The sequence below is a fragment of the Schistocerca americana genome, chromosome 2 (genome assembly GCF_021461395.2).
Source record: "Schistocerca americana isolate TAMUIC-IGC-003095 chromosome 2, iqSchAmer2.1, whole genome shotgun sequence".
NCBI classification, from domain to species: Eukaryota; Metazoa; Arthropoda; class Insecta; order Orthoptera; family Acrididae; genus Schistocerca; species Schistocerca americana.
Genome location: NC_060120.1, coordinates 859,843,434 through 859,867,669, shown reverse-complemented (window position 1 = coordinate 859,867,669; position 24,236 = coordinate 859,843,434). Strand labels below are relative to the sequence as shown.

The following is a 24,236-nucleotide window of genomic DNA, read 5'->3' as shown; positions in this document are numbered from 1 at the left end:
TACTGAATCTTTCACATAACCCCACAGAAAGAAATCGCATGGGGTTAAGTCGGGAGAGCGTGGAGGCCATGACATGAATTGCTGGTCATGATTTCCACCACGACCGATCCATCGGTTTTCCAATCTCATGTTTAAGAAATGCCGAACATCATGATGGAAGTGCGGTGGAGCACGATCCTGTTGAAAGATGAAGTTGGCGCTGTCGGTCTCCAGTTGTGGCATGAGCCAATTTTCCAGCATGTCCAGATACACGTGTCCTGTAACGTCCAGAGGCATCCAGAAGCTTTAAACTGCGCATACCATCGCCGAATGGAGTTAGCAGTTGGTGGATCTTTGTTGAACTTCGTCCTGAAGTGCCGTTGCACTGTTATGACTGACTGATGTGAGTGCATTTCAAGCACGACATACGCTTTCTCGGATCCTGTCGCCATTTTGTCTCACTGCGCTCTCGAGCGCTCTGGCGGCAGAAACCTGAAGTGCGGCTTCAGCCGAACAAAACTTTATGAGTTTTTCTAAGTATCTGTAGTGTGTCGTGACCATATGTCAATGAATGGAGCTACAGTGAATTTATGAAATCGCTTCAATCATTTGTAATAGCCCTGTATATTGCAAAATAGTCTTAATTTTTGTCGGCCAAATTTCACGCGCCATGAATGTCGTATCGAAGGAAATCGGCGAAGAATTCTGACGTGAAGAAGCGTTTCGTAGAATGTCTACAATCCGCAACAGTCTGACTGCAGTCTATGGGCAAGAAATTGCCGTCCCGAAAATTCGGCAGGCAGTTGCGCGTAGCCAGGAGCATCCGTCCGGTTTGCTCCTCGGCTGAGCGCAAGTGGGGGATGAAAAATGGAGGCCCAGTCTTCAGTTATTCTTTTAATGCTCGGCAGTTTGCATAATGAAACAGCTCGAGAGGAATGCTGTTACTCGACTTAGGTACATTTCATATTCATCTGCAAAGGCAGCAGCAGCTCGCTGCCGCCGAAAAGGGGGAGTAATTTGCTCGTGCTGCAGCGCAGTGCCTCCTTCCGGAAGAGCGGGCCTCTCCTAGTCGTGTGCGCATGCGCCGTGGACTCGTCCACAGATTCTCCGTGTCCTCCGTGGAGAGGCAGGGCGGTTTGCTAGTGTTAGTAGCCGTAAGTGTCATCGAGACCGAATAGGCGAAACAACTTCTTCTGCAATAACAAGAAGGCGGAGTGAGCTGCTCGGCATCTCGTACACCCACGCATCCTGTGACTATTTAATGGCTTCAAGCAATGACCCCACACAACCTTTTCAGAAAATCAGAAACACAAGACAAGGTTAAACAGTAGCTAACATTTCTGGGAGATCATCAGTCTTCTCCGAATTTTTTTTCCTCAGATTAATGCCGATATTTGATACTAGCAGTCTTCTCTTAACCAGGAATGACCTCTAATCTATTTCTTATGTCCTCCTTGATTCGTTCGTCATGGGTTATCTTCTTTCCAAGGTACCAGAATGTCTTCACTTTATCTATTTCATTGTACCCAATTTTAATGTTAAATTTATCCCTAATCTCATTTCCGCTACTACCCATTGCTTTCGTATTTGTTCGATTTACTCTCCATCGATATTCTGTGCTCATTAGACCGATCCATTCAACACGTCCTCCAATTCTTCTTCACTTTCACTGAGGATAGGAACGTCATCAGCGAATCTTATCATTGATACCCTTTAACCTTGAATTTTAATCTCACTTTTCAACTTTTCATTTATTCCCGTCATTGCTTTTTTGACGTACAGATTCAACAGCAGGGACGAAAGACTATACTCTGTCTTACACCATTCTTAACCTGATCACTTCGTTCTTCGTCTTCTATTCTTATTTTCCCCCATGATTCTTTTACAAATTGCGAATCATCCGTCTTTCCATATAGCTTATTCTTATTTTTCATAGAATTTCGAACTTAATGCACTATTTTACAATACAGAATGCTTTACCACGATCGACAAACCCTATGAATGTGTCTTGATTTTTCTTAAGCCTTGCATCCATTATCAATCGCAACGTCAGAATTGCCTCTCTCGTGTATTTCCCTTTACACACATGACATGAACTTTGATAACTTTTTTTGGAAATCAGTAGCTTCTCACTTTCATATCATGAATATCGACAACAGTAAAATAAGGGTAACGGAATGCAGTGTGACTAAATCAGGTGAAGCTGAGGGAATCCGATATGGAAGTGAGATACTAAAAGTAGTAGATTGAGCAACGAAATAACTAATTCTTCAGTCTTTTCAGGAGATCTTTGACATCTTGAGGTGTTGGGTGTTCTGTCGGATACCGGTGTTGTTCTGATGATGGCCACACTAGAAGGAATATACGAGGGTAATCCCAAAAGTAAGGTCTCCTATTTTTTTATAGGTACATAGACCTGTTTATTTCTACAATGGTTTACATCAGTTTACAGCTTGAACATTTAGCTATTTTTCGACATAATCACCGTTTCTGTCGATGCATTTTTGTAGACGCTGTGGCAGTTTTTGTATGCCCATGTCATGCCAGCTCGTCGGCTTTGGCGAAGAAGGATGCCGCCACTGGCGTGATTGTTGCTTGGTCTCAGGTGTAAAGTGATATGCCCAGGTTTCGTCCCCCTTGACAATTGAGTCCAGAAAGTTGTCCTGTTCGGCTGCAAGGCGGTGAAGAAATGCGCGGGAAGCATCAACTCGTTGCCGCATGTGGTCCTCAGTCAGCATGCGTGGCACCCATATTGCGCACACCTTCCGGTAGTTCAATGCTTCTGTTAAAATTCTGTGGGCGGAAACCTCAGGAACCAACTTGCAGAGATCATCCAGGGTGATCTGCTGATCTTCACGCATGCTTTGCTCAATCTTCAAACACTGTCTCCTCATAAATTGACGGTTCCCGCTCCTCTGTTCGTCGTGAATTTCGGTCCGACCAGCTGCAAACTCTCTACACCACTTACGAATATTTTTGACATCCATGCACGATTCACCACACACTTCCGTCAATTGGCGATGGATTTCAATCGGCGCGGTGCCCTTTGCGTTCAAAAACCAAATAACTGCGCCCAATTCGCATTTGGCGGTAACATCCAACGGGAGCTCCATTCTCAACGGCTGCCAAGCCGAGACAGCGCCTCAGCGCGGCTTGCGCATGTCTACATACAGCACGTGAAGCACTCTTCATAACAGTGTGACCAACTGCCACACAAACAGAGTTCTGTGCTTATAAAAAAAATAGGAGACCTTACTTTCGGGATTACCTTCGTAAAATCCAGACTTCCAAAAGCACGGAAAAAGTTTCTGAAAAGGGGAAACATGTTAACATGGGTTATAAATTTAAATGTTAGAAATTCCGTCCTGAAGGTATCCGTCTGGTGTGTAGTGTACCGGGGAACTGAAAAAAAAAATGGTTCAAATGTTCTGAACAATATGGGACTTAACATCTGAGGTCATCAGAACTTAGAACTACTTAAACCTAACTAACCTAAGGACATCACACACATCCATGCCCTAGGCAGGATTCGAGCCTGCGACCGTAGCGGTCGCGCGGTTCCAGGCTGAAGCACCTAGAACCGCTCGGCCACACCGGCCGGCTTGGGGAAGAATGCTAAATATTACGTTATTAGATCGAATAACTGGTGGCGAGGTACTGAATGAAACTGTGTAGACAAGAATGTCATGTCATAACTTGATTGAAATAAGGTATCGATTGACAGACGCATCTTGAGACATCAAGTAATAGTAACTTTGGTAACGGAAGGACGTGTGATAGGGTAATAACTGTAGACTTGACTATATAGTATAAAGGATCAAATAAAGATAGGTTGCAGTAGTTATGAGATGAATATACAGATACTTTTTCCTCATCAACAATCTTTTGATTGGATGTTAGTTTTCCACCTGGATCTATTAGAAGCTAATTTCCTCATTTGCTGCATAATTAGAGGCTCCTGGATCACGTGCAGGTTGCTTTCAAAATGCCAGAGTCGGTGTTGCTCGGATAATCTTCGCCTGTTATGTTCCTCCTAGAACATTTACGAGTAATTGGCTGTGTCACATTATGCGACCGTTCCACCCTTGTCTACTTCGTTCTGTCGTCCTTCCAAATGACCTTTCTTCTCTAAGTTTGCACAGGACTTCCTGATTAGTGGTTTTATCTTCAACAGCGCGTTTCCAGAAACTTACTTCAAATGATTCAAGAGATGTCATTTCAAAAATGGTTCAAATGTTCTGAGCACTATGGGACTTAACTTCTGAGGTCATCAGTCGCCTAGAACTTAGACTAATTAAACCTAACTAACCTAAGGACATCACACACATCTATGCCCGAGGCAGGATTCGAACCTGCGACCGTAGCGGTCGCTCGGTTTCCTCACTTTAGCATTTATGTTGTTTGAACAGTCTTTTTTCTTTGTTCACGAACATTGCTTTTACTTGTCTGATTCTTTCTTTTACGTCTTCTTCACTTCCTCATCTTCAGTTATCTCACATCGGACGACGGTGAGTCAAATGAAAACCTTAAATATTATTTAAATATTATTTATTGTGCAGAAGTGGTACAAAGCTGTATCACTTTTCAACATAATCTCCCCCACGCTCAATGCAAGTCCTCCAGCGCTTACAAAGTGCGTAAATTCCTTTAGAAAAAAATTGTTTTGGTTTTCCGCACAACCACTCATGCACCACGTGGCGTACCTCTTCATCAGAACGGAACTTCTTTCCTCCCATTGCATCTTTGAGTGGTCCAAACATTTGGAAATCACTTGGGGGCAAGGTCTGGTGAGTATGGTGGAGGAGGAAGACACTGAAAATGCAGGTCTGTGATTGTTGCAACTGTTGCACGGGCACTGTGGGGCCTTGAACTGTCACGTTGCAAAAGGACACCTGCTGACAGCAATCCACGTCGCTTTGATTTGATTGCAGGCCGCAGATGATTTTTCAGGAGATCTGTGTATGATACACTGGTGACAGTGGCCCCTCTAGGCATGTAATGCTCCAAAATGACGCCTTTTTCATACCAAAGAGAGTCAGCATAACCTTCCCTGATGATGGTTCTGTTCGAAACTTCTTTGGTTTTGGTGATGAGGAATGGCGCCATTCCTTGCTCGCTCTCTTCGTTTCCGGTTGGTGGAAGTGAACCCAGGTTTCGTCCCCAGTAACGATTCTTGGAAGGAAGCCATCACCTTCTCGTTCAAAGCGCCGATGAAGTTCTTCACAAGCATCAACACGTCGTTCCCTAATTTCAGTAGTCAGCTGACATGGCACCCATCTTGCAGACAATTTGTGAAACTGGAGCACATCATGCACAATGTGGTGTGCTGACCCATGACTAATCTGTAAACATGCTGCAATGTCATTCAGGGTCACTCGGTGGGTTTCCTTCGCTATGGCTTCAAGCGCTGCAATGTTCTGTAGAGTCGCAACTCGTTGTGCCTGACCTGGACGAGGAGCATCTTCCACTGAAGCCACACCATTTGCGAATTTTCTACTCCATTCGTAGACTTGCTGCTGTGACAAACATGCATCGCCGTACTGAACCTTCATTCGTCGATGAATTTCAATAGGTTTCACACCTTTACTACGCAAAAATCGAATAATAGAACGCTGTTCTTCCCTGGTGCAAGTCGCAAGTGGGGCGGCCATCTTCTACATCTACATCTACATCCATTCTCCGCAATCAACCATACGGTGCTTGGCGGAGGGTACCTCGTACCACAACTAGCATCTTCTCTCCCTGTTCCACTCCCAAACAGAACGAGGGAAAAATGACTGCCTATATGCCTCTGTACGAGCCCTAATCTCTCTTATCTTTGTGGTCTTTCCGCGAAATGTAAGTTGGCGGCAGTAAAATTGTACTGCAGTTAGCCTCAAATGCTGGTTCACTAAATTTCCTCGGTAGCGATTCACGAAAAGAACGCCTTCTTTTCTCTAGAGACTCCCACCTGAGCACCTGAAGCATTTCCCTAACACTCGCGTGATGATCAAACCTACCAGTAACAAATCTAGCAGCCCGCCTCTGAATTGCTTCCATGTCCTCCCTCAATCTGACCTGATATGGATCCCAAACGCTCGAGCAGTACTCAAGAATAGGTCGTATTAGTGTTTTATAAGCGGTCTCCTTTACAGAAGAACCACATCTACCCAAAATTCTACCAATGAACTGAAGACGACTATCCACCTTCCCCACAAGTGCCATTACATGCTTGTCCCACTTCATATCGCTCTGCAATGTTTCGCCCAAATATTTAATCGACGTGACTGTGTCAAGCGCTACAGTACTAATGGGATATTCAAACATTACGGGATTCTTTCCCTATTCATCTGCATTAATTTACATTTATCTATATTTAGAGTTAGCTGTCATTCTTTACACCAATCACAAAACATGTCCAAGTCATTTTGTATCCTCCTACAGTCACTCAACGACGACACCTTCCCGTCGCCGGCCGGAAAGGCCGAGCGGTTAAAGGCGCTACAGTGTGGAACCGCACGACCTCTACGGTCGCAGGTTCGAATCCTGCCTCGGGCATGGATGTGTGTGATGTCCTTAGGTTAGTTAGGTTTAAGTAGTTCTAAGTTCTAGGGGACTTATGACCACAGCAGTTGAGTCCCATAGTGCTCAGAGCCATTTGAACCTTCCCGTACACCACAGCATCAACAGCAAACAGCTGCACATTGCTATCCACCCTATCCAAAATATCATTTATGTAGATAGAAAACAACGGCGGACCTACCACACTTCCCTGGGGCACTCCAGATGATACCCTCACCTCCGATGAACACTCACCATCTTTACACTGATACTGCGACGGTATGTGTGCATCTGCACTATGCTGCCATCTGCAGGCCATCCTGCACGCTGTTTGTAGCACGCTTACCAACTTACAGGATAACGGCGAGAAATTTCGATTTGTTGTTACAAATTTAAGGTTTTGATTTGACTCACCCTCGTAATTACACTACTGGCCATTAAAATTGCTACACCACGAAGATGTCGTGCTACAGATGCGAAATTTAACCGACAGGAAGGAGATGCTGTGATATGCAAATGATTAGCTTTTCAGAGCATTCACACAAGGCTGGAGCCGGTAGCGACACCTGCAGCGTGCTGACATGAGGAAAGTTTCCAACCAATTTCTCATACACAAACAGCAACTGACCGGCGTTGCCTGGTGAAACGTTGTTGTGATGCCTCGTATAAGGAGGAGAAATGCGTACCATCACGTTTCCGACTGTAACAGATCGTGCAGCCACATCTCGATCCCTGAGTCATCAGATGGCGACGTTTGCAAGGCAACAACCATCTGCAGGAACAATTCGACAATGTTTGTAGAAGCATGGACTATCAGTTCGGAGACCATGGTTGCGGTTACCCTTGACGCTGCATCACAGACAGGAGCGTCTGTGATGGTGTACTCAACGCGAACCTGGGTGCACAAATGGCAAAACGTCATTTTTTCGGATAAATCCAGGTTTTGTTTACACCATCATGATGGTCGCATACGTGTTTGGCGACATCGCGGTGAACGCACATTGGAAGCGCATATTCGTCATCGCCATACCGGCGTATCACCCAGCGTGATGGTATGGGGTACCACTGGTTACACGTCTCTGTCACCTCTTGTTCACACTGACGGCACTTTGAAAAGTGGACGTTACATTTCAGATGTGTTACAACCCGTGGCTCTACCCTTCATTCGGTCCCTGCAAAACCCTACATTTCAGCAGGATAATGCACGACCACATGGTTGCAGATCCTGTACGGGCCTTTCTGGATTCAGAAAATGTTCGACTGCTGCCCTGGCCAGCACATTCTCCAGATCTCTCACCAATTGAAAACGTCTGGTCAATGGTGGCCGAGCAACTGGCTCGTCACAATACGCCAGTCACTACTTTTGATGAACTGTGGTATCGTGTTGAAGCTGCATTGGCAGCTGTACCTGTACACACCACCAAAGCTCTGTTTGACTCAATGCCCAGGCGTATCAAGGCCGTTATTACGGCCAGAGGTGGTTGTTCTGGGCACTGATTTCTCAGGATCTATGCACCTAAACTGCGTGAAAATGTAATCACATGTCAGTTCTAGTATAATATATTTGTCCAATGAATACCCGTCTATCATCTGCATTTCTTCTTGGTGTAGCAATTTTAATGGCCAGTAGTGTGTTTGTACGATCTCACGTGCGAATCTGGTGCTGTGAATGCAAGAAAGACGTATAGGAATATTTCCATATGTAATGGATTAGGAAAGGGACGAGGGCAGAAATGGTCAAACAAATGGGAAAGACGTAACGTTGATTTTGTTATTAGCCACTGTTTATACATTTTGTTAAATAGAAGCATTGGAGATGTCGATGAGACTCTGTACAGCGCTAGATTTGCACCTGGTGGGCAAAACTGGTACTATTTTTTTTTTTTTTTTTTTTTTTCGGGCGTAGATCGGTTCCATGTTAACGCATTAGCGTATCTGCCATATTATAATTACAGCCCACACTGGACCTCCGTGAGTAGTTGCACTTCAGTTGTAACCACTAGGTAGCTATGGTCCACGATGCACACTGCGCGCCGTCGTGACGCCAGAGCGGCTTGGCCCTCGTACCGCACACACAGCCGGCGACCCCGCGCCCGCGGCATGACGCAGCCCGCCGCGACAAGTAGACGCCGCCGGGTCCGGAGTTCAGCGACTCTCGCCCGCTGTGCTTTGTTCTCGGCGGCGCCCAGCCTCGTTACATTAGATTATTCCTAATGCGAGCAATAAACTCGGTTAGCTGCCTATATTTCTCCTGATTAACTTAGGCTCGGCCTGCCCCAGCTTCGTTTGACTCCTTAACGATTTAAATTTGGAACCGAGTGACCTTGTACGCTTCGTTGCCTTCCATTCCACCTTATTACTCCGTACGGGCGGCTCTCGGCATTGGTAATTGCTCACCATGTTACCGCTGCGTCTCTTTAGAAATGTAGCTTACTTCCTTACTCCATTTGTAGCTACTGAAAAGTAGCCCACATTTCGTGTGAAGAACTCTAAAACTGCTCAAAAATCTTTTGACCCAGAGTTGGGGGCTTTTTTTATTGTAACCCATTGTCGAATACTCTCTTGAACTTAGAAAATCGCTACCTGCTGTTGCTTGTGAAATAGAGGTTCACCACTGGGGTCGGTCATTCATTTCTTTCGTCTAGCATCATGTAAGGAAGTCTGGCAACTTTCTTTGATATCGAGAGCAAGTTGAGGGATGCGCAGTATAGAGACAGGATCGTACTATTTATTGTCCAGTCAACATTGCGGGCACGGGTACGCATGATAATATATGAACACACCGCGCCCCCGTCGGTAACGCCTTCTTCCAGGATACATCGACTTGCAATTACTACTGTGGTGTTACACCTCGCCTGCCGACCACTTCCGCTAAAAAATGGAACCCAATGCAGGTGATACCTTATCGCGTGGGCTTGGAAGTGCCCGACTCGATCTTAATTGTAATTGTCAATCAAGCAGTGATTGATCGAAGATAATCATGGGTATGTAGGTGAACAGGCAGGCCAATACCACAGTCACAATAATGGGAAAATCCCAAATTCGACTTTTCACATTTTTGTTAAAAAAGGTATCAAATATTTGTCATATGGTGCAACATGTCACAAGACTGGGCAGAATGATGTGGACGTTCTGGCATGGCACCTTGCTTAAGTAGCATGGCGTTACAAACTTGGAAATGACGTCCTCGCTCCCTATTGGTCAGCTCCACTTGTAAGGTGTCAGGCAAATCCAACACCTTCCATGAAAACCCTGACATGATAAGCAAATCCAGTAGTATGTCACATAGCTCCGAATAAATCGTGACATTAAATTAACCAAAGTAATATGAGTAACGAGTGAGCAAATGGAATACCACAGACTAACACAAGAATGCCTAAATGCATGTCATACCTTCACACCGTGAGACAGACGCAGTTCCGAGGGGAGAAACGAGAACAGAAGCCGAGAGCAGAACCGTGTTAAGCGAGAAGGCCCTACGATAAGGGACGGACACCCACATCGTCAGCTAACCGCTACGACCACACAACCCGCAAGTTTTTAGCGTGAGACTTTTTCGCGTCTCTGTTACGTTAAGACCACCCCCCAGCCCCTGTTAAAAGCTAGAGCCCTCCAGAAGAACAGTATAGATCTTACGATAACACAAAAAGGGCCACACCACCCGCAAGTTTTAGCGTGAGACTTTTTCGCGTCTCTGTTACATCAGGACAACCCCCAGCCCATGTTAAAAGATAGAGCCCTCCAGAAGAACAGTATAGATCTTACGATAACGTTAAAAGGACCACACCAGCTGCAAGTTTTAGCGTGAGACTTTTTCGCGTCTCTGTTACGTTGCAAACTTTAAAAACATTGCCCCACCACGAAAAGTATAACGTTTCTCATTGGATAGACAGAATTTTTGTAGGCGGAGCTTAAGGTTAACATTCAGACCCTGATTCGTCAGATGAAAACACAGTCAGATAGTTTTTTTTAAACCAACTTCGGTAAATTGTAGTAAGGAGAAGTTAGGAGAGAGTTGCTTCCGAGAGGGCGAGCTGGACGGAGCTGCGCCCGCCGCCGCCCCCTGACCAACACCGACAAGGTAATGAATGCACGCGATGCCGCATTTTTGAGCGCATAAGCCTTCACTCAGAACTGCAGAAGTCTCATCTGTTACATCCCCTTTTTGCGTAATGCTAGTGTCGATCGTCAATTAAAGCTCATGGTGTTCACATTTGCCACTTGAAGTAAAAATCTGAAACTCGATTTTTCTGTTATATAGTTATTGACAAGCCACATCAGCCACAGTAATTTACAAGTTAGATAAGTAATTAAAGATAATTGAGGGTCCCTGTACACCATTTTGATAGTTTTCTCTTTTGTGAAACTTAATTTAAACCTAGATTATAGATGTGATGTGGCATAGGTCATCCTTTGATCCATTGTAGAACTTGGAAACCCACTCAGGGAATATTCGTTCACATTTTTGTTGAACGCAGTTGGTTTTTACCATCCTGTATTAAAACATTTCCTTTTATGAATAGCGCAATTTATAAACGATGTTTTGTGAGTAGAATAAAATTTCCAATGGTAAACTTAACTGCTTTTTCGACGTTATTTTACCAGCTAACTAAAAATAGGAAAGCCTTGAACCCCTTCCACTAAATTTAGTTAGTATTAAGATTCCTTTACAGGGAGTGCAGTGGAGCTGACGCTGAAATCATTAAGTGTTTGGTTATATCATCGCTAGTCTCACTGCACTCTTCTGAATTCTACATGTCATGTGTGGTCTGACGTCTCCTTACCAGCAACAGGTCCCAGGTTCAAACTAGTCAATTCCCTAAAAAACACGCTCAGAGCGTCGTTGCGCGAAAGTGGTAGGGAAACACGATATAGAACAAACAGACACTACGCAGAATGTTTAGACACTGTATATAGAGAATAAAATTTTCTTCGTTGTGATTGGCTAAAACGAGCGAGACAGAAGCTCCTTGTGTCAGCAAGATCTCTAGGGTCAGGGCTGGTAGCATTAAAGTCCGGTAGCGGTGGCACAGCGGACAGTCCTATCGGCAGCGACCCTCGCCAGTTATGTAAGTTATTGTACTATATGGCTCAAATGGCTCTGAGCACTATGGGACTTAACTACTGAGGTCATCAGTCTCCTAGAACTTAGAACTACTTAAACCTAACTAACCTAAGGACATCACACACATCCATGCCCGAGGCAGGATTCTAACCTGCGACCGTAGCGGTCGCGCGGTTCCGGACTGAAGCGCCTAGAACAGCTCGGCCACAGCGGCCGGCTTTCAAGTGTCATCACGACATATTTTGTAGGTGTACTGCGCCACACGACCAACTGCGTGGTTCGTTGTGAGAGTAGATACCTCAAATTTGGTATTCTCAGGACACTCTTGACACTGTTGCATCTCGGAATATTCAATTCCCTAACGATCTCCGAAATAGAATGTCCCATACGTCTAGCTCCAACTACCATTCTGCGTTCAAAGTCTGTTCCCGCCATAGGGCAGTAGTCACATCGGAAAGCTTTCCACATGAATCATCGGAGTACAAATGACAGCTCCGCCAATGCACTGCCCTTCTATAAATCGTGTACGCTAGATTACCCTCATTTGTACATGTGCTTATCGCTATCCCATGACTTGCCTCATCTCAGTGTATAATGTATTAACAATTGCATTAAAAGGAGTTTATCGCGAGCAGGTGAATAGACCAGACCTCTGACGGGAGCAGTGAACCGGAGAAGAGCCGCTCCCCCCTCCATCCCCACCCCAACCTCAATGCGATATATTTCGTTCACCTTAAGTTCAACCCTCATGTAAACAAATGACCGCTCAGAGATTGGCCGTGTGGCGCAGTACACCTACAAAATATGTCGTGATGGCACTTGAAAGCCGGCCGCTGTGGCCGAGCTGTTCTAGGCGCTTCAGTTCGGAACCGCGCGACCGCTACGGTCTCAGGTTAGAATCCTGCCACGGGCATGGATGTGTGTAATGTCCTTAGGTTAGTTAGGTGTAAGCAGTTCTAAGTCCTAGGGGACTGATGACCTCAGATGTTAAGTCCCATAGTGCTGAGAGTCATTTGAACCATTTTTTTGCACTTGAAATAGGTCTTAAAAATGGTTCAAATGGCTCTGAGCACTATGGGACTCAACTGCTGAGGTCATTAGTCCCCTAGAACTTAGAACTAGTTAAACCTAACTAACCTAAGGACATCACAAACAACCATGCCCGAGGCAGGATTCGAACCTGCGACCGTAGCGGTCTTGCGGTTCCAGACTGCAGCGCCTTTAACCGCACGGCCACTTCGGCCGGCGAAATAGGTCTTATTTGAATATCACTCAGTTAGTTGTTGCTCTAACTGGAATGACACAGTGGGCGTGCTAAAGCACTGAAGTCTTCAATGTTTTTACCAAAAAATGTTTACCTCGCGTGATTCTCGTTTCAAATCTCAATCGACAGTCGCTGCTACTGTCAAAAAAAAAAAAAAAAAAAAAAAAAAAAAAAAAAAAAAAAAAAAAAAAAAAAAAAAAATTGTTCAAATGGCTTTGAGCACTACGGGACTTAACATCTGAGGTCGTCAGTCCCCTAGACTTAGAACTACTCAAACCTAACTAACCTAAGGACAGCACACACATCCATGCCCGAAGCACAGGATTCGAACCTGCGACTGTAGCGGTCGCGTGGTTGCAGACTGAAGCGCCTAGAACCGCTCGGTCACACCGGCCGGCTGCCACTGTCTCCCAAGCCGTACTCATCTGGTCTTGACGTTCGTATGCGCTGTGAAAATGAGTGAAACGTAGTAGCAGAAAGCAGTCGGAAAACAGCGAGAAACTGACTGTGCTTAACGTCTTGGAGAAGTTTTAAGAAAAAAAGAACGTTGCTGCTGACACGAAAGATTTCTGAAAGAACATGTGAGTTTACCGGACTGTCTCGAGTATGTCAAGTGCGCGGAACGAAAAGAAAACACGGGCAGAGTGTCTAATCTTGGCAAAATATTCCGGACCATGTGCAGCTGGAAGCTAGAGTCGTGGTTCTGGCGGAAACTTAAGAGACGCAATATTTAGGAAACGAACGTATTGTTGTATTTTAGAATACTTACAATGGACTGGCTGTTGTACCCATGACACAATCATTCCGATAATGAATATTCCAACAGTTTACACACACACACACACACACACACACACACACACACACACACACACACACACAGAGAGAGAGAGAGAGAGAGAGAGAGAGAGAGAGAGAGAGAGAGAGAGTATTTAAGGGCACTTGGTTTCACAATAAACAAACACTGATCATAAGTAAAAATAGTGTGAATATGCAAGAGATCGTAGTTTTGCCAAATCACAATCTTTGACACATTAAGTTATAGAATAAAATATTTATGCACTTACAGCTTTAGATGGTCATCTATGCATCTATGTAGTCGTCGCTAGTATCTCATTCACTTTTGCATTACGGTATGTAATAAATTTTTATTTATCTGTAACTTTTTTCTCTTAATCCAAATTACCTGTATACTGAGGACGTGTGGAAATTTCTGCGGTTTGCAATGTTCAATTGCGCCCACTAGCTATGTTTTCAAATGCTTTATTCTGTAATTCAATGCAATGCAATTATGGTTTCATTGTTCTCCCAACTGTATTGCGTGGAATTTGAAGTTACGCTGTTTGCCTATTGTTCATAGTTTTTTGCTAACCACATATACGGGGAATCAGACGTTTTGTTCTTCAGATGTTAAGATACGCCAAGGCTACAGCTGCAGCTTACTACTGCTGGTGAAATGCATCATTCGGTAAGGCAATGTGCGAGTTATGTGGCTGCAGCGTAAACCAAACGCTGCGCGGAGTGGCCACGCGGTTTAAGGCGTCATGTAACGGACTGCGCGGCCCCTTCCGCCGGAGGTCCGATGATGATGATGATGATGATGATGATTGGTTTGTGGGGCGCTCAACTGTGCGGTTATCAGCGCCAGTACAAATTTCCAACCTTTTCTCAGTCCAATCTCACCACGCGCATGAATGATGATGAAATGACGAGGACAACGCAAACAGCCAGTCATCTCGAGGCAGGTCAAAATCCCTGATCACGCCGAGAATGGAAACCGGGACTCCGTGCTCGGGAAGCGAGAACGCGACCACGAGACCACGAGCTGCGGACCGGAGGTACCAGTCCTCCCTCGGGCATGGGTGTGTGTTGTTCTTAGCATACGTTAGTTTAAGTAGTGTGTAAGTCTAGGGACCGATGGATGACCTAAGCAGTTTGGTCCTTTAGGAATTCACACACATTTGAACATTCTGTAAACTAAAGGTACCGTACGAACCGTACGCGACTGTACTCGACGGGGCGTGATTTATGCCCCACGAGCTGTAGACTACAGTGAGGTAACAACGGATCTGGAGGAATGCATAGCGCAGTGTTTACTTTCCTGTTAGCCTTAACGAAGAACAGAGTACAATCTCCGTGACACGCATCGTGCGCTCGTGACACTGGAACTAGGAGTCAGAGAGAGACAGACAGGGGGAGAGGGAGAGAGGGAGAGAGGGAGAGAGGGAGAGAGGGAGAGAGGGAGAGAGGGAGAGAGGGAGAGAGGGAGAGAGAGGGAGAGAGGGAGAGAGGGAGAGAGGGAGAGAGGGAGAGAGAGGGAGAGAGGGAGAGAGGGAGAGAGGGAGAGAGGGAGAGAGGGAGAGAGGGAGAGAGGGAGAGAGGGAGAGAGGGAGAGAGGGAGAGAGGGAGAGAGGGAGAGAGGGAGAGAGGGAGAGAGGGAGAGAGGGAGAGAGGGAGAGAGGGAGAGAGGGAGAGAGGGAGAGAGGGAGAGAGGGAGAGAGGGAGAGAGGGAGAGAGGGAGAGAGGGAGAGAGGGAGAGAGGGAGAGAGGGAGAGAGGGAGAGAGGGAGAGAGGGAGAGAGGGAGAGAGGGAGAGAGCAGCACTGACCACCCACCGTCGCAGTCTGCAGGACGCGGGCAAGAAGCGCCGCCGACGCCGGCGTGGAATGCGCCGCCCCGCCTCTGCCGGCATTAACGCAATTAGCCCGGGTCAAATGGAGCCACGCGCCTGACGTCACGTGGTCGCCACGCGGCCTGCACGTGCGCCGCCTCGCTTCGCGCAGGTGAAGCTGCCAGCACACGTGTGGTCGACACCTCTGCAGACAATATGTTCGCTGCTCTTCTCTTCTGACAGTTGTTCGGCTACAGTCACAACAGCGTGCGTTACTGTACCTATCTCGACGTTGTTTACGCTAGGTGGCTATGGAGTGAATTACTTGAAGGAATAAAGCAACCAGCCACTTTTTTGGATGCTGTATTTTTACAACAGAACACGTTTCGGCCCTTTACCCATCTTCGTCTGGCGCAATATGTTCATATCTTCATCAGTATAACTTTTTTATCTGATCCTTTTTTAATGCTACAGCTGCCCTCTCCAAAACAACAATTCGTTTAGTTACCGTTCCTCATGATACAAACACTTTTAGTTTGGCCGACACACTGATACAGCTCAGCATTCGGCATGTGAAAATGATGTGTTTTTTATGTCTCAAATTCTATCTAAAGCCAAGTTACAGTTTTAGAATGTGTAAGAGAACAGTAGTGGCGGGCTACTAAAAACATGCATCGCGCAACGGATGATGACTGCTTATTCCATGAGGGTCATGCAACAAGTCTTTCATGCCACCTTCGGCGGTAATCGAAGGCACCACGGTGGATGTACATAATATGAACATTATTGCAGCCCACCAACATCTCTTCATGCATGACGTCTCCCCCAACAGCAGTGGCATTATCTTCCAGCTAGAATACTGTTCGTCTCAAGCAACCCGAATCGTGCTACAACTGTTTGAGGAGCTTGATAGTGAACTCACGCTGACGTCTTGGCCAGATCGAAGCCCGACGGAACTCATCTGGGTCATTATCCGAAGCCAGCTCCGCGTCCAAAAACCGTTAGTTCGTAATTTAAGGAGATTGCGTGACCTATGACATATTGTGCCACATACATCTGGGAACCTACCATGAGTTTATTAACAGTATCGCTGCTATAATGCGTCGATAGGTTGACCAAAACCGTATTAACCAGGTGGTCATAATATTTAGTCTGATCACTTATGAATTTCCATGTTTCCCATGTAACTTTCTGAGAATATTTTACAGATCCTTGCTGAGCACTAGCCCACGTCGATGGACTAGCGCCCTGAATGGCTGCAGGAATGATTCCAGCCAGGTAGAAGCGTCTAGACATGAGCTGACCATACCTGCGGCCGGCAACAAATCTAATATGGTTCTTGAGTCCACAGGTATAATCAGGTGAGTAACGGAAAACAGAAAGAAAAGTACCGTCCACTAAAGAAAACTTAACAGAATGACTGAATTCGCGAACGTAGGCTGAAAGAAACTGCGTTCCCACGTAGGTGTATTCGGCAGACGTGGCTTCACAGTCACAGTTGTCAGTAATGTACTGGTAACGATGACTGCATACTTCGAGTTTATGTTGTGTAAATTAGCGAAAGGACAGATAAGTGCGAGAACAATCGCATAGTCAGCGTATCAGCTTGTGCATCCAAACTGCCGACAATGTTAAACCAAAGACTGGAAAAGAAAATGGAAGATCTGTAAGATGACGATAATTTTGGTTTTCGGAAAGGTAATGGTAGCAAAGAGGCAGTTATGAGGTTACGAATGATATCGGAAGCAAGACTAATCAGAAATCAAGATACGTTTGGAAGATTAATCGATCTAGAAAAAGCTCTCTACAATGTAAAATGGTCAAGATGCAACGTATACAGAAAAACAAGACAGAAAAATTACAATGTAAGACCAAGAAGGGTACAAATTAAAAAGTGTGCAAGACAGGGGTGTAGTCTTTCGCATCTACTGTTCAATCTACATATTGAGGAAGCCGTGACAGAAATAAAAGAAAGTTTCAAAAGTGAGATAAAAATTAAGGGTAAAATGACCAGATTCGATGACGATATTGCTGTTCTCAGAGAAGGTGAAGAATTACAGGATTTTTTGAATGGAATCAACAGTCTGACGAGTACAAAATATGGACTGAGAGTAAACAGAAGAAAGACGAAAATAATTAGAAGTAGTAGAAATAAGATTAGTGATTAATATATCAAAATTGGGAACTGCGAAGTAGACTAAGTTAAGGAATTGTTCTACCTCTGGAGCAAAATAATGCGTTATGGATGAAGCAAAGAGGACATAAAAAGTAGATTAGCACAGGCAAACAGGACATTCCTGGTCACGAAAAGACTGCTCAACCATTGGCCATAATTTGAGGAAGAAATTTCTAATTATTTAAGTTTGGAGCACAGCATTGCTTGCTACTGCTTCTTGGGACGAGGGAAAACCGGAAGACAAGAGAATCGGGGCGTTTGAAATATCGTGCTGCATAATGATGCGGACTGATGAGGTAGAGAATAAGGAGGTTCTGCACAGAAAACAACGAATGGGAAACACTGATAAGAAGGAGGACAGGATGATACGACTTATGTTAAAGGTATCCTGGAATACCCTCCATGGTGTTAGAGGGAACTGAACAGGATAAAAAGTAATTCGTGCTGGGCCGTATCGAACCAGCCGTAAGTCTGATTGCTCAATAACTAAATAAATAAAGAAATAAAGAAATAAATTTAAAAAAAAACAAAAAAAAATCTTGCAATGTCCAAGTTGTCAAAGTTTGTTGTTGCTACAGTCCTAAAATCAATTGTATGCGTGTAAGGTGTATATTTCTAATTTTCGGTCGAACGCTTTTGAAATGACGTATTTCTCTGAAATGCTTCTTCCTGGAATTTATGGTAAAGAGAAGTGCACTCATGTTCAGAAAAAATAGAACAACTTGGCGACTGGAGATAGGACGTTCATGTTCACAGGTCATATACATTAGTATGTTCTGCAGAAACGATTAGCATTTCAGTCAGCTGGATTCAGCCTGGGTTCTATTGCCTAGTAGGGCTCTGAGCACTATGGGACTAAACTTCTGAGGTCATCAGTCCCCTAGACTTAGAACTATTTAAACCTAACTAACCTAAGGATATCACACACGTCCATGCCCGAGGCAGGATTCGAGCCTGCGGCCGTAGCGGTCGCGCGGTTCCAGACTGAAGCGCCAGACCCGCTCGGCCACCCCGGCCGGCCTTCGTCCAACACGAACAGAATTTCCCGGATGTATGCATCACGTTCTCTCATGCCAATAATGCGCCAACTCCCTGGTTTGAAGGAACGTTTCGCTCATACCTCTCCGAAACGGTCTGCACGTCTACTCAAGTCACTCTGATTCATTACCTTCGGTATGTAGCGACAACGAGAGCTGTAGGCACATTTTACCCGTAGGTGGTGTTGCGCCGCGATATCGATGTTGACCTTGAACCCGCGGGCCGACATGGTTCAAATGCTAATCATTTCTGCAGAACATGCTAATTTACATGTCCTGTGAATATTAACGTCCGATCTCTAGTAGTTAAAGGTGTTCTGTTTTTTCTGAACATGAGTGTAGTAAGCACTGCTGTAAGCAATTTATTATTATTAAACTATGAGGGGCGTTTGAAAAGTCCGTGCAAAAATAAAAACTACTTACGTGTTTCAAGTAAACATTTTTTTATTTTTCGACAGTCTTCTTTTAGACTTATTCACTTCGTCCAACGCTATTCTAATATGTCGAGCCCTTCCGAATAATAGAAAATGTCCGAGTCTGCAAAATAGCTATTAGTTGCTGCAATCACCTCCTTGTTTGAATAAAATATTTGTCTCGCCAGCCATTTCTTCAAATTGGGGAACAAATAATTGTCCAAGGGAGCCAAGTCTGGAGAATAGAGGGGATGTGAAACGAGTTAGAATCCTATTTCCATTAATTTTGCGACCACAACTGCTGAGTTGTGTACTGGTGCATTATCGTGATGGAAAATGACTTTTGCGGTCCAATCGCCAGCGTTTTTATTGCAAATCGGTTTTCAGACGGTCCAATAACGATGAATAATATTCATCTGTAATAGTTTTACCCTTTTCCAGATAGTTGATGAGGATTATCCCTTGCGAATCTCAAAAGACAGTCGCCATAACATTTCCGGCAGAAGGACTGGTCTTTGCCTTTCTTGGTGCAGACTCTCGCTTGGTAACCCAGTGTTTAGATTGTCCTTTGGTCTCAGGAGTATAGTAATGTATCCATGTTTCATCCACACTGACGAAACGACACTTAAAGTCCTGCGGATTCTTTCTGAACCATTGCAAACCATCCTTGCAACACTTCACACGATTCCTTTTTGGTCAAGCGTGAGCAATCGCGGAACTCATCTTGCGGCTAGCTTTCTCATGTCCAATTTTTACGCAAAATATTATGTACCCATTCATTCGAGATGCCCACAGCACTAGCAATCTCACGCACCTTAAATCTACTGTCATCCATCACCATACCATGGATTTTATCAATGATTTCTGAAGTCGTAACCTCCACAGGGAGTCCAGAACGTTCAGCATGACTTGTGCCCATATGGCCACTCCGAAAATTTTGAGACCACTTATAAACTGTTCTAATCGAAGGTGCAGAGTCACCGTAATGTTCATCAAGCTTCTCTTTAGCCTTCTGAGGCGTTTTGCATTTCAGAAAGTAATTTTTAATCACCACACGAAATTCTTTTTCGTCCATTTTTTGACAATCGCTCGACTTCCTTGATTCACACGAATGCCAAACAAAGAAATAGACCAATATGGCTGAAACTTGGTGTGCGTTCTTTCCAAAGATGCTACTAACTAAACATGACAGAGATACGCGCCGGTGGTGCCATCTCTCCGACTTTGCAAGAACTTTTCAAACCCCCCTCTTAATATAATACACCACCGCGGTACCATAAAAATAATTTATATGTAGTGTATCTGGAGGGGACGAGGGAAGTAGAGGAACATACACTACAGGCCATTAAAATTCCTACACCAAGAAGAAATGCACATGATAAACGGGTATTCATTGGACAAATATTATACTAGAACTGGCATGTGATTACATTTTCAAGCAAATTGGGTGCATAGATCCTCAGAAATCAGTACCCAGCTCAACCACCTCTGGCCGTAATAACGGCCTTGATACGCCTGGACATTGAGTCAAACAGAGCTTGGATGGCGTATACAGGTACAGCTGCCCATGCACCTTCAACGCGATACCACAGTTCATCAAGAGTAGTGATTGGCGTATTGTGACGAGCCAGTTGCTCGGCCACCATTGACCAGAAGTTTTCAGTTGGGAGAGATCTGGAGAATGTGCTGTCCAGGGCAGCAGTCGAACATTTTCTGAATCCAGAAAGGCCCGTACAGGACCTGCAACATCCGGTCGTGCATTAACCTGCTAAAATGTAGGGTTTCGCAGGGATCGAATGAAGGGTAGAGCCACGGGTCGTAACACATCTGAAATGTAACGTCCACTGTTCAAAGTGCCGTCAATGCGACCAAGAGGTGACCGAGACGTGTAACCAATGGCACCCCATACCATCACCCCGGGTGATACGCCTGTATGGCGATGACGAATACACGCTTCCAATGTGCGTTCACCGCGATGTCGCCAAACACGTATGCGATCATCATGATGCTGTAAACAAAACCTGGATTCATCCGAAAAATGACGTTTTGCCATTTGTGCACCCAGGTTCGTCGTTGAGTAAACATCGCAGACGCTCCAGTCTGTAATGCAGCGTCAAGGGTAACTGCAGCCATGGTCTCCGACGTGATAGTGCATGCTGCCGCATGTTGTCTTGCAAACGCCCCCATCTGTTGACTCAGGGATCGAGACGTGGCTGCAAGATCCGTTAGAGCCATGCGGACAAGATGCCTGTCATGTCGACTTCTAGTGATGCGAGGCCGTTGGGATCCAGCACGGCGTTCCGTATTAGCCTCTTGAACCCACCGATTCCATATTCTGCAACAGTCATTGGATCTCGACCAACGCGAGCAGCAATATCGCGATACGATAAACCGCAATCGCGATAGGCTACAATCCGATCTTTATCAAAGTCGGAAACGTGATGGTACGCATTTCTCCTCCTTTCACGAGGCATAACAACACGTTTCACCAGGCAACGACGATCAACTGCTGTTTGTGTATGAGAAATCGTTTGGAAACTTTCCTCATGTCAGCACGTTGTAGGTGTCGCCACCGGCGCCAACCTTGTGTGAATGCTCTGAAAAGCTAATCATTTGCATATCACAGCATCTTCTTCCTGTCGGTTAAATTTCTCGTCTGTAGCACGTCATCTTCGTGGTGCAGCAATTTTAATGGCCAGTAGTGTAGTAAAGTGTGACCTCACTACCCAGAACCGAACCCTCGACGCCGGACTGGGGTCATTACGTACCCACGTCTGGGGATGTTCGGGGTTTAATTCACGGCTTCGGCGCCAACTTTGTTGATTCGTAACTTCAACCACCACCGCTTCTCCCTTGCCGGCTAAACACTCGAACCAAAAATTTTCCACACTAGGATTCGAACCGGCACACGTTCGAATCGAGTGCTAACGCTCAAGCGTGTGTTAGGGACCTCGGCTGCGGAAGCGGGCTCGAAACTCAAACAGATGTTTAAAAAAGGGACGCCGATAACAGTTTGGTTCTGCTTCCACAGGAAAGCTATAAATGATTTATAGGTAGCTTAAAAAGCGGCTCGCCGCTTTTGCCACGGTAAAACGGTTCCGGATCACGCGAAATGAAAAACTTTATAAAATCAAAGTTTTTAACGTCATGCAGAGTTATCTCATTTACCGCTCGTAAAGTGATCTGTTATTGGGTGCTGCGGTGTGTGAGGGAGTTAGGGGTTTACAGGTGTGTGCTTGTGTGGGGTGGGGGTGAAAGGATGTAGATGTGTTGGAGATGTGCATGTGTGCTTGTGATCGGTGTCAAACCTGAGGATCAGCGAAACTAATTAGCGAGTGCTGGCCGTGTCACCGAGCGGGCGGCGGCGACATTTTGATTCGTCAGTTAGCGGCAATTACGGTATTAGAGGCGCGATCGTGGGATTAGCTAGCGCGGTATCGGCCGTGACGCGGAATTGCTGGCCGGCTTACGGCAGCTGTGATTGCGTGTCGGCGCGACGCGGTGGTACTCTCCCTGCAACCAGCCGCGCTCACACTGTGCTGAGAGCCCTTTTGTAGTTGTCAGATTAAGCCTCCGTCTACATTTGCACACACGCGCCGCAAACGACAGTACGTTGCGTGGTGAGGAGTACCGTACTTTTCGGACTATAAGACGCACTTTTTTCTCCGAAAACTTACCGAGCGAGGTGGCGCAGTGGTTAGACACTGGACTCGCATTCGGGAGGACGACGGTTCAAGCCCGCGTCCGGCCATCCTGATTTAGGTTTTCCGTGATTTCCCTAAATCGCTCCAGGCAAATGCCGGAATGGTTCCTTTGGAAGGGCACGGCCGACTTCCTTCCCCGTCCTTCCCTAATCCGATGAGACCGATGACCTCGCTTCTGGTCTCCTTCCCCAAAGAACCGAACCGAAAACTTGCCTCCAAATTTCAGGTGTGTCTTATACTCGAAATTAATATAAAAATGTCCACTGTTTGATTTAAAATTTCCGTCAGTCTTAAAAATTACCGTATATTCGATGTTGCAAGAAACCTTTCTCTATCTGGAAAAAATGGATGGCAGCAGCAGTGCACCGATACGTCGAACATAAATTGCGGGGATTCACAAGCTTGCTTACACTGGTTCCCTCTCGCCCCGCCATCACAAACCCAGAACACTGTCTGGCATGTTATGGGTCTTTGCAGCCTACGGTGCCAGTGAACTTCATTTAAAAGCGATTTGTGTTATCGCTGTCAGTACAATTTGTTAGTAGCTAGTTCCGTAATGGAGAAAAATAAAAGTTATTCATAAGATGGCAACGGCCTTGCCGCAGTGGTAACACCGGCTCCCGTGAGATCACCGAAGTTAAGCGCTGTCGGGCGTGGACGGCACTTGGATGGGTGACCATCCAGGCCGCCATGCGCTGTTGCCATTTTTCGGGGTGCACTCAGCCTCGTGATGCCAATTGAAGAGCTACTCTACTGAATAGTAGCGGCTTCGGTCGAGAATACCATTTTCCGACCGGCAGAGCGGTATGCTGACCCTACGCCCCTCCTACCCGCATCCTCCACCGAGGATGACACGGCGGTCGGATGGTCCCGGTAGGCCACTCGTGGACTGAAGACGGAGTGCTATTCATAATATGCCGGCTATAAATTGCAAGTAGAGCACATGCAGAAGAACATGGGAACAGAGCAGCTGCGTGGCATTCGGTCCTCCACCAACAGTAAAAACATTTCGCGATTGGTGTGATAGTAAAGAACTGAAAGAACTAAGGAAGACTAAACGTGCAAACAGAGGACTAAATGCAAAATGGCTATAACTAGAACATAACGTACTGAAATGGATTCACTGTCAAAATGGCATTGGAATGAATAAAAAAGTGATTCAAATACACTCCCGTAAGCTGGCGATACAGTGAAACTTAACAGACTTTAAGGGTGGAGTTAGATGGTGAAACAGATTTAGAAGCGCCATGGACTTTGCAAGCGAACCAAAACCAGAATATCTCAGAAAACGCCACTAGAGTATGAAGAGCCGGCCGTTGTGGCTGAGCGGTTCTAGGCGCTTCAGTCCGGAACCGCGTTGCTGCTACGATCACAGGTTCGAATCCTGCCTCGAGCATGGATGTGTGTGATGTCCTTAGGTTAGTTAGGTTTAAGTAGTTCTAAGTCTA

The 24,236-nt window shown here is 45.6% G+C and overlaps 1 protein-coding gene and 1 pseudogene across 1 annotated transcript in view; one reads left to right on the top strand and one right to left on the bottom strand.

The window, feature by feature from the left end:
• Positions 1 to 24,236, bottom strand: part of LOC124594490 (paired mesoderm homeobox protein 2B) — a 537,638-nt gene that overhangs the window by 354,609 nt on the left and 158,793 nt on the right. The window lies entirely within an intron of this gene.
• LOC124596976 lies at positions 23,375 to 23,492 on the top strand (annotated as a pseudogene).